A 15,961-nucleotide genomic window follows, 5' to 3' on the forward strand; every position below is an offset into this window, starting at 1 on the left:
CTTGTTTTTGGCTCGGGAGATTTGTTCCAAACCATGTTTGGGAAAAATCCTATTTAGATTTGTCTATTGTCTGGGAATAAATCATTTTGGCATTTTTAACTTCAAAGTTTCCATTACCCTGTTGTACTACCAGTTAAGAATTTGAATAGAAAATGACTCGAGAGATCCCCAGGTTCCGGGCTGTCTTGAGTCCTAATAAGAAAGCCTCATATTTTGCTTCATTTTTCGAGACCCTAAAATCCAATCTAATAGCCATGCTCGTATCTTCCCTTGAAGAGGAAATCACCACAATTCCAACCTCATTCCTTGTCTGGCAGAAGGAGTTATCCACACACAGTTTTCATTATTCTTCATGTTCCACATATACTTTTTATGCCAAAGAATCATCTAGAGCTTGAGTCTTAATAGTTATTCTGGGCTGAAATTTGATGAGATTCGCTAAGCTTCATTACACACTTGGTCAGCCTTCTCAAGGTTTCTAGATGAGAAACAATCTAACCCAGGGCATCATTTTTTAGGACAATGATAAGATGTGAAAAAAATACGGTCTTATATTGTTTCCCTATTTGTTGGAACATTTCATCTTCGCAATCTTATTTTTGATGTTAACAAAACTTGTTATTTTGTTTCTAATGATTTACTGAGTGTGCAGATGTTGTAACTGATCGAACTGATTAGTTACCGAGCCTAAACTGAAGCTATCGAAGACGTAAACTGAAAAGTGACAACTGATTGATCGAACTGAACCAGTACAACTGAAGTATCAAGAGCAGTTCAACTGATTATCTAGTTGATAGGTGGTTTAGAAGAAGACCTTCAAAAGCCCGGCCAGCTGATGAAGTGTTCAACTGATGAAGAGCCCAACTGACCAGTTCAACTGAATCAGTGAAATCAGTTCAGCTGACGAGTCAACTGATTTCACCTCACCAATTCAAGATCAGTTCAACTGACCAGTTCAGAACATCAGTTAGGAGCGAACCAGTTTGCAGATACGACAAGCTTAATCCAGCTGTGCACAAAGGTACAAAAGCTATTGTACGATCATAGTACAATAAGAGACGTTTCAGCAGCACTTAAAGCCAAATGTTCCAGATATCTATTTGAGAGAACAAATTCAAACTGCAATGGATTCATTCAATGAGTCTCACTGTACGTTCAGACAAACGCCTATAAATAGAAGCCGAAGTTCAGTGAAGACGATGATGAGAGTTGATGGAAAATACAGAGAAGGCATGCTTATTGCAAATCAGCTTTGAAGAATCAATCGGCCCAGTTTTCTGAGGGAACACTTCAACGTGTTATCAGCTTAGATTAGAAGCATATTTCCCTCAATGTGTGAGAACACTTTCGGGTAGTTCACAGAGATCAGTTCTCACACACGCATACACCACCACTCAAATTCCGTCTTGCACAATGACGTAAAACCTGTGTATGTAGTCTTTCTCACATAGACATTAAAGAAGTGATGGCTAGAAGGTGATGCCTTCAGTTTAGACTAGGAGTTCAGTTAGGCAGTGGTAAGTCCTAAGCTGAGTGGGTTATTACAGTTGATGTAATTAATCAAAGTTTTCTAGTGGATCCTACCCGAGGTGGTAGAAGGGGTGACGTAGGAGCATTTGAAGTCTCCGAACATCCATAAACATATCTTGTGTTATTTCTGTTTAACTGCTTGTTTTCGTTCTTAACTGATTTGATCAGTTCAGTTGATATCAGTTCAGTTCTGTCCATAACTGAACTGATATAAGCCAGAATTGATCCCTAGCTATTTCCAGTCATTCAGTTACACAAGATATAAAATATATCAGTGTTTCTTAACGAATGATTATTTCGAGTGTTTTCAGCTTGGTTTAATATCAAACTCGATCTAATTCATCGATGTATATTTTCTTTGAACACGAGCCATTGCAGCTCATCAACGTTTTCAGAGGATTTTTCCTGATCCAACACTATTATATTATAATTGAGCTCGGTTTCCCTCAAGTCGTGGCTAACAAAGTATACTAGTTGATGAACTACCCCTTCTTTTCTTTACTAACAATGAGCTAGCAGCTCAGGATGTCACTCCAAGTAGACGAACAAGTCTTTAATCTGAAATGGTTTGTTGAGGATGGGAAGCTCCTTCAAATAGGATTTCAATTCTTGAAATGCTCGCTCGCTCGCTCGCTCTACTCATTCTATTTGTTCTTGGTCTTTCGGAGCAATTTGAAGAAATGGAAACTCTGATCGACCAACCTGGCTATAAAACGAGCCATAGTTGCAATCCTTCCTGCAAACCTCTGCACTTCATGCAAATTTCAGGGAGAGATCATTGAAACTAGTTTATACTTTTTCTGGATTCTCCTCAATCCCTCTCCGTATTATCATGTATCCCAATAATTTACCTGTCTGAACTCAGAATGTACGCTTGCTCGGATTTAATTTCAATCTATAGTCCCACAACATCTAAAAGGTCTGCTCCAAATCGGACATAAGGTGGTGGATTTTTTTTAATTTGATCAAGATTTTATCAACAAACACTTCCACATTTTCCATATTTGTTGTTTGAACACTTTTTCCATGAGCTTTTACTATGTGTCCCAATGTTTTGAGCCCAAAGAGCATGACAACATAACAATAAGTTCCATCAAAAGTGATAAAACCAACCTTGTTCTGATCCGGCTCGGCTAAAGAAATTTGATGATACCCTTTGTAAGCATCCAAAAAAAATAAGAGCTCATGTACGGCTATATAGTCAACCAGCTTATCAATTTGAGAGACTGGATAGAATCTTTTGGGCATGATTTATTCAAATCTCGGAAGTCTACATATGTTCGCCACTTGCCCGAGGGTTTGGGGGCGAGCACAGCTTTGGATAACTAGGTCGGGAAATAAACTTCCCGAATGTGGCCAGTCTCCCTTAACAATTATTCCACATGCCCTTGAATAATAGCATGTTTCTCTGAAACAAAATGACGATTCTTTTGAAATATAGGTCGGAAATTGCTCAAGACAAACGACTTGCGCACCATTATATTTAGTTTTACCCCTATGAATTCGGTAGTCGACCATGCAAATACATCCACATTTTTTTTCAAAAATTCGAGCATCTCCTATCTCAGGGATCTCCCAATTCTTTGATCATCTTAACAGCCGCCAAAGGAAGGATATTAAGACTTTTTCACATTGTTCTTTAGCTATGACTTGGGTTGTATCTTCAATCAAGTTTAATTGGTCACACCTTTTTGGCTCAAGTCAGCCAGGATGCTAAATTTTGATTTTATTCTGCTCTACTATGATATCTTCTACATTATACTTCTGAGCTATTCTTTGATCTTCCCTAACTTCTGAGGTCCTCGATCACTATGGAAGGCTTTCCATACCAAATTTCGTTCATCACAAATTTTCAAAGCCCTGGATTTACTCATTTTTAAGGGTGTAGGTAGGCAGCAAACTTAATAGGAGCTGAGGGGTGTCTGCCTCCTTGACTCCGAGACCAGGAAGGATGGTCAGGATCTCGAGAACTTTTATGATGACTTTTATGTTTTCTTCTTCGGTACATATGTACTTCTTCAACATTTACGTATTTCTAGATTCGAGCCAATAGCTCATCAAAACTGGTATGTTACTTCTTTACTAGGGAATGAGGAAATCTTCTCCTCACAATCCTTGGTTAAAAGCATTTATCAGTAGATTTTCTGTGAGGGAGGGAATCTTGATAGCCATTTTGTCGAATCATTTGACATACCCTCGCAAAACCTTCTGCTCCTATTGCATACCGTTGAAGAGGCTCAAGGCTGTCATCAACTGTTTATTGCTACTAGAAAATTGGTGGAGGAAGGCTCCGTTGAAATCTTGGAAGGTCTGGATGTTCCCCGAGCAAAGCAGATTGAACAATTGTTGGGCCGATCTGTCCATGGTGGTAAGGAAGACCCAACACTTGATGGGATCCGAGTACTAATGTAAGAGAGCCGCATTTTTTAAATGCGACAGATACTCTTCAGGGTCTCTCGTCCCATCATATTCCCCCACGTTCGGGAATTTGAAGTTCTGGTGTAACTATTCTGCCAATACATCAGCAGAAAAAAGATGCATCAGATGAGAGGAGGTGGGCCTGTTCTGCTGCTCCCTCAAGTGATCCATATCCTAAATCACCGTTTTTTTTCTTGCATATGTGCTTCGTGATCCCCCCCTGGGAGGAGAGTGGGCTGTTTCTTTGCCTCTGAGCTTTCGTCAGGTTCAAAAATTGAAATAGGCCACCAAAATTTCCAGCCTGACCTATCTGATGCCTAAGTCATAACCTAGACGAGGATGACAAAAAAAGTTCAAAATATAACAATGCTGAGTGTAAAGATGAGTGAATAAATTCATGGTACAACACACCTTGGTATTTGTAGGGGTGGCCGGACTTGTTACTTTATTGAGTTAGATTCCCTATTAGGTAAATTTCCTTAGATAAGAAATTGGGTTACCAGATTTGTGATGATCTGCACCATATTTGAAAGACTCACGACTATCCAAAATATCTGGGTTTTCTCCCTTATCAATGGAGATTTGTTACGTGTATTCCTGTTTACCATTTGCAAATTGGGTCATTCATAACAAGAACATAAAATTCGGATCAACCCTGGTATAAATTTGACCATAATTAGGTATGCTCATTATGAGACGTGTCGAACTTACCTAGGTTTCCTAATAGAACTCGGGTCGGATCGTGCTATGAGGGGTACCACAATCTGTAAATTTTCACATAAAATTACTCAACACAAAAAATATTATATATCCAAACATTAGTTCACACAGACAATACTTAATTACTCTGCAACAAAAAAATTTAAAATGTTATTAATTTTATATTAAATTAAAGTAGTCAATTTTTATATAATCTTCAAATATTTCCACAAAAAAATATTTATCAAAACACCTATTAAGATTTAGTTTCTTATGATTTTTTTTTAAAAAAAATCAGATAGACTACTTTCTCATAAAAAAAACTAGAATCCTCTTATTCATTTACTAATCAGCTTACCCTACCGTCAACTAGACAATTTTGGCGGCCAATTTCAATTTTGGAAAAAAAAACCAAATTTAAAAAAAGTAGTATCAAGAATCTTCATGTGTGAGATCGATATTCACAATAAAAAGTAATACTCTTAGCATAAAAATAATATTTTTTCATTGATTACTCAAATAAGAGATCCGTCTCGCAAAATATGACTTATGAAATCGTCTCACGTTTTCGTTATTTGTTATTTAAAAAGAAACAAATTACTTTAAGTATATGTTTTTTTTCCAACGGCTTGTCGGTCTTGACTCTTGATGACTGCCATTCTCTTGTAGCCTAACAGCGACTCACTCATGGCTTCTACGGATAATCCTCTGCTCCTAGACTTCACCTTCCCGCCGTATGATGTGATCGAACCCAAACATATCCGCCCCGCAATCCGATCAATACTCAGCAAACTTGTGAGTGGGTAACTGCCCAGAATTCCTTGCCAGTTCGATTTCATATATGCTTCAACCGACCTTTGATTAACGAAGTTGAGGGATCAATTTTTGTTTTATTTTTTTGGTTCCTTGGTAGCTATTTATAGCTTGCAACAACTTGTGAATGGAATTTGAAGTGTTTGATTTCATGTTTATTTAAAGGAGTTTATGCATATCTATTAGATAGAGTTTGAACTATATCTAAATCTAAGTTCATCTTGAATCGAAGGCCACGGCCCGACACTTACAATTTCTTTGGCTTGTGAGCTGTAGGAGGCTGAGTTGATTGAATTGGAAAATACAGCGGAGCCCACATGGCCAAAGCTGGTAATCCCTCTGGAGAAGATCATAGATAGATTATCAGTCGCTTGGGGGATCGTTAATCACCTCAATTCAGTGAAGGATACGCCGGAGCTTAGGGCCGCGATCGAGGAAATTCAGGTGGTAATGGATTATTGGTTGGTTTTGTTTCCACGGATGAAAACGGCTTTTCGTGGCTGTTTTTTGTAAAAGAAAATAATGTAATTTGCAGCCCGCAAAGGTTGAATTCGAGTTGAAATTAAGGCAGAGCAAGGTCATTTACCATGCGTTTAAAGCTATTAGAGATTCCTCGGACTGGGAAAATTTGAATGACGCCCGCAAACGAGTGGTGCTCAGTGAGTTTACACTTCCGTTTAATCTCAACGTTTATCAAAATTCTTTTGACACATGCATACACATTTATATATTTAGGTCTTATATGAGACGAGACGATCTGGTTCATATATAAAATGTGAACTTATACTTTTGACATAAATAATAATATTTTCATGGGCCGGTTCTTAGAACGTCTCATAAAATTAACCGGCGAGACTGCTCACTGGAGTTTTTGGGATATAAATAATCCAACCTAGTATGTTAGCAAAGGCTGAGCAAGAATACCATCCAGGCTGGACTTGAGGTCATGAGATTGATAGGTGCATGTCTCTTTCTTATTTTGAGAGGGGCCGAAAAAAAGTGTAGTTAATCGTTGTATTAGATTCATTGATCCGAAAGAAAGAATTTTTTCAAATTGAAATTAATGAATTTTTATCTTAGATCAATTATGTCGCAAGGAATGTTAAATGGATTGGTTTATTAGTTGTCTCACATCGGTTGGATAAAATACCTGGGAGATGTATATATGATCTTAGACAATCCTCCCCCCTTGAGTTAGCTTTTGGGTTTGAGTTAGGTTCAAGTTTCAATCTTAACATGGTATCAGAGCCAGGTTCCACCGTTATGTGTTGGACTGTCTATAGTTGGATCACCCGTTCTGCCCATAATTGGGTCATTTGTAAACTTCACGCTCCAGATATTCATTCCGAACATCTGGAGCATGAGGGGGGTGTGTTAGTTGTCCCACATCGGTTGGATAAAATACCTGTGAGATGTTTATGGTCTTGGACAATCCTCACCCCTTGAGCTAGCTTTTGGAGTTGAGTTAGGTTCAAGTTTCAATCTTAACATGGTTTTGTTAACATTTATGAACAAAAGAGAGATCTTAACTTCTTAATTATGTAGACTTGGTTAATATTTTTGGTTTTAAAATGGCAAGATGGATTCTATGCTATTGAGATTATTTGGAATATGTTAACCTTAATACAAATAGTTTAAATATTTTACTTTACTGCCTTTTTCATTATGTCTAAACTTCATGGGTTGGTTTTGAAAAACTCAAATTAATGAAAGAATTGAATGATGCACCCTATTGTTTGAGGTGCTCAGCTTTTAAAATTTGACTCAAACCCCAAAATATCTTAGACCTGATTATTCCCATGATTAAGAAAAGCAAAATCTTAGTGGCATTACTTTATTTAAAAATGAAAGAATATTGTATTGAAATTTAGGAATGTTTCTTATGGATCTTAATGTAATGAAAACTCCTGCAAAATAAATTTATTATCTTTAGTGTAAAAAATATCGTCCTAAACGTAAGTGATCAAACAATTATTGCTATAGCTAGTTAATTTTATGCAGTGAAGTTAAAAGAAGCAGTTCTGAATGGAGTTTCTCTTGATGATAGCAGCAGAGAACGCTTTAATGAAATAGAACAGGTATTGGCCTAAGGAGATTTATCATCTACAATCAATGGAACAACTCATTTTTATTGAATTTCCTCGGACTATCAGTACAAGATATTTAAATTAATGACGCAACAAATCATTTTCCATTTTCCTACGTTTTTATGGGGATTTAGGAGTTGAAAAAACTTGGTCAGAAATTTGAAGAGAACATATTAGATGCCACAAAAAACTTTGAGAAACTTGTAACAGACAAAAAGGAAATCCTAGGCTTGCCTTTTACCATCCTGACGATAGCTTCAGAGACTGCGATTCCGCAAGGTATCATACAGTCGATTATTAATTTTTTTGAGCTGAATTTGAGACCTTATTTCTCACTTGGGAAGTAATTTTCTTACTTTCTTGATTATTAAAAGGGTTATGAGGAGGCGACTGCTGATAAAGGCCCTTGGATTATTACCTTGGATGGTCCAATGTATCGCTCTATCTTGCAGCATTGTTCTAATAGATCTTTAAGAGAAGAAGTTTTCAGGGCATATGTAACCCGTGCGTCATATGGACCTCTAAACAATACGCCTCTTATCGAGCGGATTTTGCAGCTCAGATTGGAGAAAGCGAAGCTTCTTGGTTATTGTAACTATGCTGAGGTATCTTTAATTTCATGGGTCTTGAGCTAAGTTTGTTTTCTTGCACAATGTTTTTCTCGCAGAAGCTCACAAGTTTCATATTTTAGGTCAGCATGGAAACAAAAATGGCTACCATTGATAAAGCGAATGATCTTATAGAAAAGCTTCATAATGCTTCTTGGAGTCCTGCCGTTAAGGGTACGTGGGTGGATGATTTTAACTTGACATGTTTGATCAACGCTTGAAATCATGATATGTGACAAAATATGTATGAATGAATGTTGAGTGAAGTGGTGATTTTACTACAACTCAAATTTATTAAAGTATCTTGAACTTTTAGAATGTGATATCTCATGGGCCCAAGTGGCTCAGTTGGGAACTTCTTTTATGCCTGTAATATGATTATTATTTTATAGACATTTAACTTTTTCTTGTATATTTTTGTGGACTATTTTTTGGGATGCCTGTAGACATGGAAGACATTAGAGACTTTGCTATAGGTCGAGGTGCTGAAGAGGCTAAAGATATGGATCAGTGGGACATTAACTTCTGGAGTGAAAGGCTCCGTGAGTCCAGTTATGACATAAATGAGGTTGACTTCCCTCCCTAGTTTATCTTAACAACAGAATGCTTCAAATATAACATTTTTCTAAGAACGGAATGAGTTTTATGTTTAAAATGTCACATTGAAATGGTATAAGGATACACTTCCAACGACCAGATTCATTCACTTCATCATCATACCATATGCATTTGTACTCTAGTTCCTGTTATGTAAAAACCACTGTTCAAAAGGTGGCGCCTCGGTCCTAGGCGGTCACCCACTGTCTCGATTTTTAGAAAATCGGTGACTCTAGGCGGTGCTGGAAAAATCATCTGCCTAGGCGGATAACAAACTGTCTAGGCAGTTCGATTTTTTTATAAAATTAAATAAATTTAAAAATATAAATAATGAAACTGATGAGCACATTTATTCATGTTTTGACTAATTTTTTATTTTATTAAATTTTCATAATTACTTAATAAATTTTTTAAATACCACCTAAGCGATGTGTAGGCGGCCGCTGAGGCAACTAGAACCTTGGTAAAAACATAAAGAAATTGGTTGGTTAGTGAAGCAAAGTTTTGGTTCAATTTTCTTCAAGAAATCTACTTTTTCAGGAAGAACTACGCCCATATTTCTCTTTGCCAAAGGTCATGGACGGTCTTTTCAACCTGGCAAAGAGGCTGTTTGACATAGACATTGAGCCAGCTGTTGGCATTGTTCCGGTAAAGTTTCTTAACAATTCTGCTGCTTTAGGTTGTCTTTCTTGTTGAGAATCCAAGACATGTTTGGACATTTGTGCTTCTATGCAGGTTTGGAATAAAGATGTCAGCTTCTACAAAGTCAAGGACTCTTCACACACTACCATAGCATACTTTTACTTTGATCCTTACTCTCGTCCATCAGAGAAACGCGGCGGAGCGTGGATGGATGTCGTTGTTGGTCGAACTGTTGTGTTTTCTAGTGACAATAAGTCACCTAGGTTGCCAATTTGCCATGTTGTGTGCAATCAAACACCGCCAGTTAAAGACAAGCCTAGTCTTATGACAATCCGTGAGGTGTACATCAGAATACTATTGGAGTCTAATTCAAAACTGCGCATTGAACTTTAGCTTCATTCAGTTATCTCTTACCATCGCCCGACCCCATGATTATTTTTTAAATTTTTTAGTTTTTATTTCCATTATTCAGCTCCTATAAGCCATAGTCAACATATATGCATCTATTTGTTCATCAGTTTATGATACATCTTTATTTTTCAGTGAATGTTCATAATTTCTTCAGGTTGAGACTGTCTTCCATGAATTTGGCCACACGCTTCAGCATATGCTCACCAGACAAGATGAGGGTCTTGTGTCAGGTACTAAAGGAATAGAATGGGATGCTGTAGAAATAGCTTCTCAATTTATGGAAAACTGGTGTTACCAACGGTAAATGATCTCTACTTATGCATCCTTTGTCTTCTACCAAATTATGATGTCCCTACTGTATATTCCGAACTGACTCTAAACATTATTGAACTTTATGTGCTTTGTTACTAATGCTGAGATAAACAGGCAACATGACTTTAGTTTCTCCTCCCCTGGCTACCGTAGCACCTTTGCAACTCATATTTATGTCATATTTGATGTTACTACCTCATGAATTAGCAATATCAGGTTTCCACATTATGTGTGCACGCAGTCTAAATTTATGAAGGCTGTTTACGTGAGTTATTTGAAAAATGAGATAAACAGGCAACATAAGTTTCCACCGAAACTCGAGTTATACAAGTTGTGGCAGCATAACAGTGGCTAATAATCTTGCATGCCTTTTCAGGGACACTATGTTAAGCATAGCCAGGCATTATGAAACTGGAGAATCTCTTGCAGAAGAGACATGCTTGAGAGTTCTTTCTGCAAGAACATTTAGGGCCGGTTCACTATTGCTTCGTCAGGTGAACTTAAAGCTAAAACTGTGACAGGTTTTTTATCACTTTTTTCTCTACCTATTAGTATGGCCATTGAGAGTACCTTTCTCTACTATTTCAGAACATGTAATGCTTCTTTCTTGATGATTGCTCAATGGTTCCAAGACCATCAGAAAATAAGATTCTTGAACGGTTGAACCCTTCGATATTAGAGTTCAGGTCCAAGGCTAGGTTGTGTCTCATCGAAGGGATTCCTAAGGCTAGCCATACATCTTAGCTGTCAAAGGCTTTCTATGATTTAATATGGTAGAATCTAAATATTTGAAAATAATTATAGTACACGATCAATTATGTAATTTACAAACTATTGAACATCAATAGAACAAATAACCATAATCTATATGAGAAATAAGATAGTATCAGCCAACACCCCTAGTGGTCTAGTGGCACAAACCTCTCCCAATTGAGGATTAGCCAACACCTTGAGGAAAGGCGTGGTTTGAACACACATTAAAGCAAAAATCCTCCCCCCACACCCGGGCTCATCTTTCAAGGCCAAGCCCTCGCTTCTAAGCACAAGGTTTGTCTATGCAAAAGGACGAGCCTCGATGGGCATTGAGCCAAGTTGCACACCCCATGTGGACTTGTAATAACTATGCTCAAACTTTATTTTCCTTTATAACGGCTTTTTGAGCATTATTGATAAGATAAAAATGACTTATCTACCACCATATACGTCCAACTAGGAACAAAGAGTACTCTTTGATGCCTTGGGTGTCAGGTGACTGTCACCACTAGTTCATCATAACTATATTTGGTGGTATATTTGTATGATTTTCAACACGATTTTCGTGCTTGCAGCTTCGTTATGCTAGCTTGGATTTGGAGCTACATTCGAAATATGTTCCAGGTGCGGCAGAGTCGGTACATGACATAGATCAGAGAATAGGAAAAAAGACTCACGTAATTCCTTTGCTTCCAGAAGACAGATTTCTTTGTAGTTTTAGCCATATCTTTGCAGGTTGGCCGACGTGTATCTTCTTTCATCCAATCCAGATTCATGTTCGACTGTGATTTGACATTTTTTTACCATGTATGTCCAAAATGCAGATAAATATGCTGCTGGATATTATAGTTATCAGGTTGATTCCCTAACTGATTCTTTGAGATATCTAGTTACTCATTTAATATTTTGAAAAAAAGAACCCCCACTAATTTTTTCGCTTCAAAGTTTGCTTGATTTTTGATCAAAATTATTATGTTTCAGTGGGCAGAAGTGTTATCTTATGATGCTTTTTCAGCATTTGAAGAAGGTGGTTTGGACAATGAACATGTTAGTATATTCGCTCTAAACTTTTACCTGGATTGGTGTATCTTTTTTAAAATTCATGTTCAAGTTTAAACTTGATGCATCTTCAACAGGCTATTAAAGCAATGGGCGGTAAATTTAGAGAAACAATCTTGGCCATTGGAGGTGGAAAATCTCCTAATGAGGTACTTGTAACACCAGATCGCGTGTTATCATACACAAGTTCTCGGCAAATGTTAATCAGAATCCATTATATTCATCATTATCTCACACAAGTTTTCGTCTAATGTTAATCAGAATCGATTATATTTATAAATTTACTCTGATATTGTCGGTCGAATTATATTTTCATTTTGCTTCTCATTCAGGTGTTCCTGGAATTTCGAGGGCGCGAGCCTTCACCTGATCCATTTCTCCGTTACAATGGTTTACTACCTGTTGTTGTACCTTAGCGATTCTCAAGTCCTTCAAAATAATGCAACGAGAATCAAGGCATGCTACGTCATTGTCCTACAAGCCTCGTGGCATTCGATATTCGAAGGCATTTTAAACCAGTTTGTCCATCCTGGATATAGAATAAACGAGGTGATTTTCGATATATCGAAGAATTCCGTAATGCGAAAAGAATACTGACATTGATTGGTGCTTGCGATTCCTCAAAGAATTCCATAATGCGAAAAGAATTGAAGCACATACACGGTGGGATTCTTTTAATCAGCAATTGAATTCATATGCATTTGGACATTTTTTCTTTGTAATAATTTAACTGTGGATTGTACAAAACCCAAGTTAAAATTGTACTGGAGACTAAAAATTAATTGTTATATGCTTATTTATATATTTATAATAAAATCTAGACGGTACAATGATTAGACGTTTCTTTTAATCTAAAGTACAGTAAAACTTCTATGTTAGACCATGGAAATTTATTGATTTAAATCGATATGTATCATATTCTTTAATTAATATAAATGTAAAAACTAAAATTTATTGTACATATTTTCAAAAATAATTAAGTGACATTATATCATTGTGCGATAATTGTTAGTATAATCGAATAGTAACACTTGTATTATTTAATTGCTGAGTATTTATAAGTTTTGGTGATGTGACATAATTCATAAAACTCGGACGCATTAGAATTTAGCAAACAAGCAAATTCAGTGATCCCCATTTCAGTAGAAATCTCGCATTTACTTCAGAAGATATGATTAGGGTCTACCGAATTAGGGAAGACGATCTTCACTGACTTATCATAATATCTCTAATGTAGACTAAATTGCATTATCAGTCGTATAATATTGGATTTGTTTTCTTATTTGATGAAGACATATTATTATCAGCAAATTCAAATATCAGTGAATGTTCAGAGTATACAAGACAAAAACATTATGTCTGTTGAATGTCTGTATCACGGGAATTTATTGTTTCTGTGGTGCCAAAACTAGTACATGTAAATCCCATGCATGATTGAATTAATTATCTTGTTGCTTCAAACTTCAAGTACACACTGAAATTATCCTATCAGGTCAATAAGGAAAACCTGTGTTATTTTCATGCACTCTAATCATTTGTACCTGTGAGCTAATTAGAAGAGTGAATCTTTGAAATTATCATAAATCATATTCGAGACAGATTGAGTTTGTAGTTGAGTTGCCTGAAGTTTGAGCTGGTTAGGTTTTAATATCAGTTGAAGTAGGTTTGTACAAGTTGTAGTGTGAACTTGCTTTCTAGTGAATATCTTACAACCCATGAAGAGGAGGAAGATATGTAGAACAATTTCCTTCGAATAAACAAATTTTATCTCATTTACTCACTGCAATTTACTTTTAACATTTATTAATTCTTGTTGTCCGGATCTTGTTTTTAAACCAGCTAGTTGTGTATACTTGTTCATTGAGTTTGACAAACTTTTTCTGTATTAAAAAAATATTTTTACTAGTTATCTACTGCACTTAGTTGATTGAAAACAGACTTAAGTTGTGAATCCAGCTGAATTCACTTAAGTTTTTAAAACTGTAAATCTTTCAAAAAGTTAATTCACTAGCCCCTCTAAACATATTTTTGAACTGGCTGTCCGATTCTAATCCAAATATACTGAAACATGCGGTGTCTGGTTGAACTAGATAATGTTTGGTTGTTTTATATAAATAGTCTGGTCAGGTTAAACTATGATCCGATATTGATGTTTCCGGTTGCAAACATTGTGGTTGGCTACTTGATCTTCGGTCACATGTAAATATATTGAATGGCAGCTTGATCCTATAACAATTAGGTAATTTTGTTATTACCAAAACTAGAGAATTACAACCAAATACATGTCCAATTAAAATTTAAAGTATTTTTCATTCAAAGGCGATTATAGATTTTTGAAAGGTCAATTGATAATCAATAATAAAAATGGTCGTCTACTACAAGTATGAAATTAGAAATCATTTTTGTAGGACCGAGCGCTTGCCGCTTTACCAAAAGTTATAGCTGGTGGTAATGGTGCAACTCAAATCTTTTAAATCGCACAGCAGCTCAAGCACCGCGATTCGATCGCTCTACCAAGCAGGGACAACTATTGCACCCAACAATCACCCTCCCAATAATTGCACCCCTTGCAATCAATGAGAATCGAACCCGTGACCTTGGCGCTGATATCAATTGTAAGATCGATCGCTTGCCGCTTTATCAAAAGATATAGCTGGTGGTAATGGTGCAACTCAAATCTTTTAAATCACACAGCAGCTCAAGCACCACGATTCGATCGCTCTACCAAGCAGGAACAATTATTGCACCCAACAATATTCAATGTATAAAGTTATAAATATTTAATTTTTCATTTTAGATCTAGTACACATGTTTAAATTTCTTGAAACCTCAAGTAACTAATGGGCCAACCCAACATCAAAACTATTTATATATATATTTTAAAAATTTTAATCAGGTCTAGATCGGACAGGGACGGAACCAGAAATTCGAGACAAGGGAACTAAGCTTTATTTTAAAAAATTTATTGATAAAATATCAAGGGACAAGATATCATCTGTATTACATCACTAGTCTCTTAATTTTGTAATTTTTAAAATTTCTCTATTTCTTCTCTCACTGATAACAATAATAATACAAAAAATTAAATTTGATTATATTAAATTCTAATTTATTACTATTCTCTAACAAAATGTTATATTATATTTTAATTTTTAATTTTATTTAGAAATATCTTTATAAAAGCTTGATTAAATAAATGAATATGCTTGAAAATATAACTTATTTATAGTTTCAAAAGTTGGGTGTAATTTTTAAAATTTTAATTTATGCTGATGGCATTGTATGTTATCAAAAATAAATGATTAATCAACTATTCAAATCGTTAATATTGAGATTTAATTGTAGTGTCTCTTATATAGATAATTTTTTCACTGTAATTAGAGTTAACCAATCAATTTATAACATAAGAAAATAATTAATATAATTGATGATATATAAATGTACTAGAATAGTTGAGTAGTTTTATTTTTATTTCTTATTATAACAATATATTTAATTTATATTTATAAACTTGAGTTCTTACACATCACCACACAACCTAATTTCGATTATTTCCCACTTCTATTTAATTTTCCAATAACTCGTCAAGATAAATACTGAAGCCTATAAATAAATACACAACCCACTAGTTTTTTTAATATTATTGAGATTGAAAAGTATCATAAATTACAATAAGTAAAATCATCGGGCATCCAAACAAATAAAGTTGGGTGAGAAATAGCAAAAGACGACAGTAAATCTGCAACGATGTTCGCAGTACATCGAATGTGATTTCATTATGTTGATTCAAAGAATGTATGATATATAAAGTATACGTGACTATTTGTAGATAAGTCACTGTTTGTAATGTAAATCGACAATTCTATAAAGATAAATAAATATATAGTATGAATTTTGTCGGCTAACATATTTTAAATAAATAACCTATCATGTGCACTACATGACTAGACTCTTTTAAATTCCCTAAAATCCTGGCTAGCCAAATTAAACCCTCCATTATCACAGGGTAGGTAAAAACGATGAAAGTAAAAA

At 35.6% G+C, this 15,961-nt stretch overlaps 1 pseudogene; it reads left to right on the forward strand.

Annotated features, from left to right (window-relative positions):
* Positions 1-5,271: 5,271 nt before the first annotated feature.
* On the forward strand, positions 5,272-12,765 carry LOC142555208 (organellar oligopeptidase A, chloroplastic/mitochondrial-like; annotated as a pseudogene).
* Positions 12,766-15,961: the final 3,196 nt, after the last annotated feature.

Source organism: Primulina tabacum, chromosome 9 (assembly GCF_025594145.1).
Source record: "Primulina tabacum isolate GXHZ01 chromosome 9, ASM2559414v2, whole genome shotgun sequence".
Lineage (NCBI taxonomy): Eukaryota > Viridiplantae > Streptophyta > Magnoliopsida > Lamiales > Gesneriaceae > Primulina > Primulina tabacum.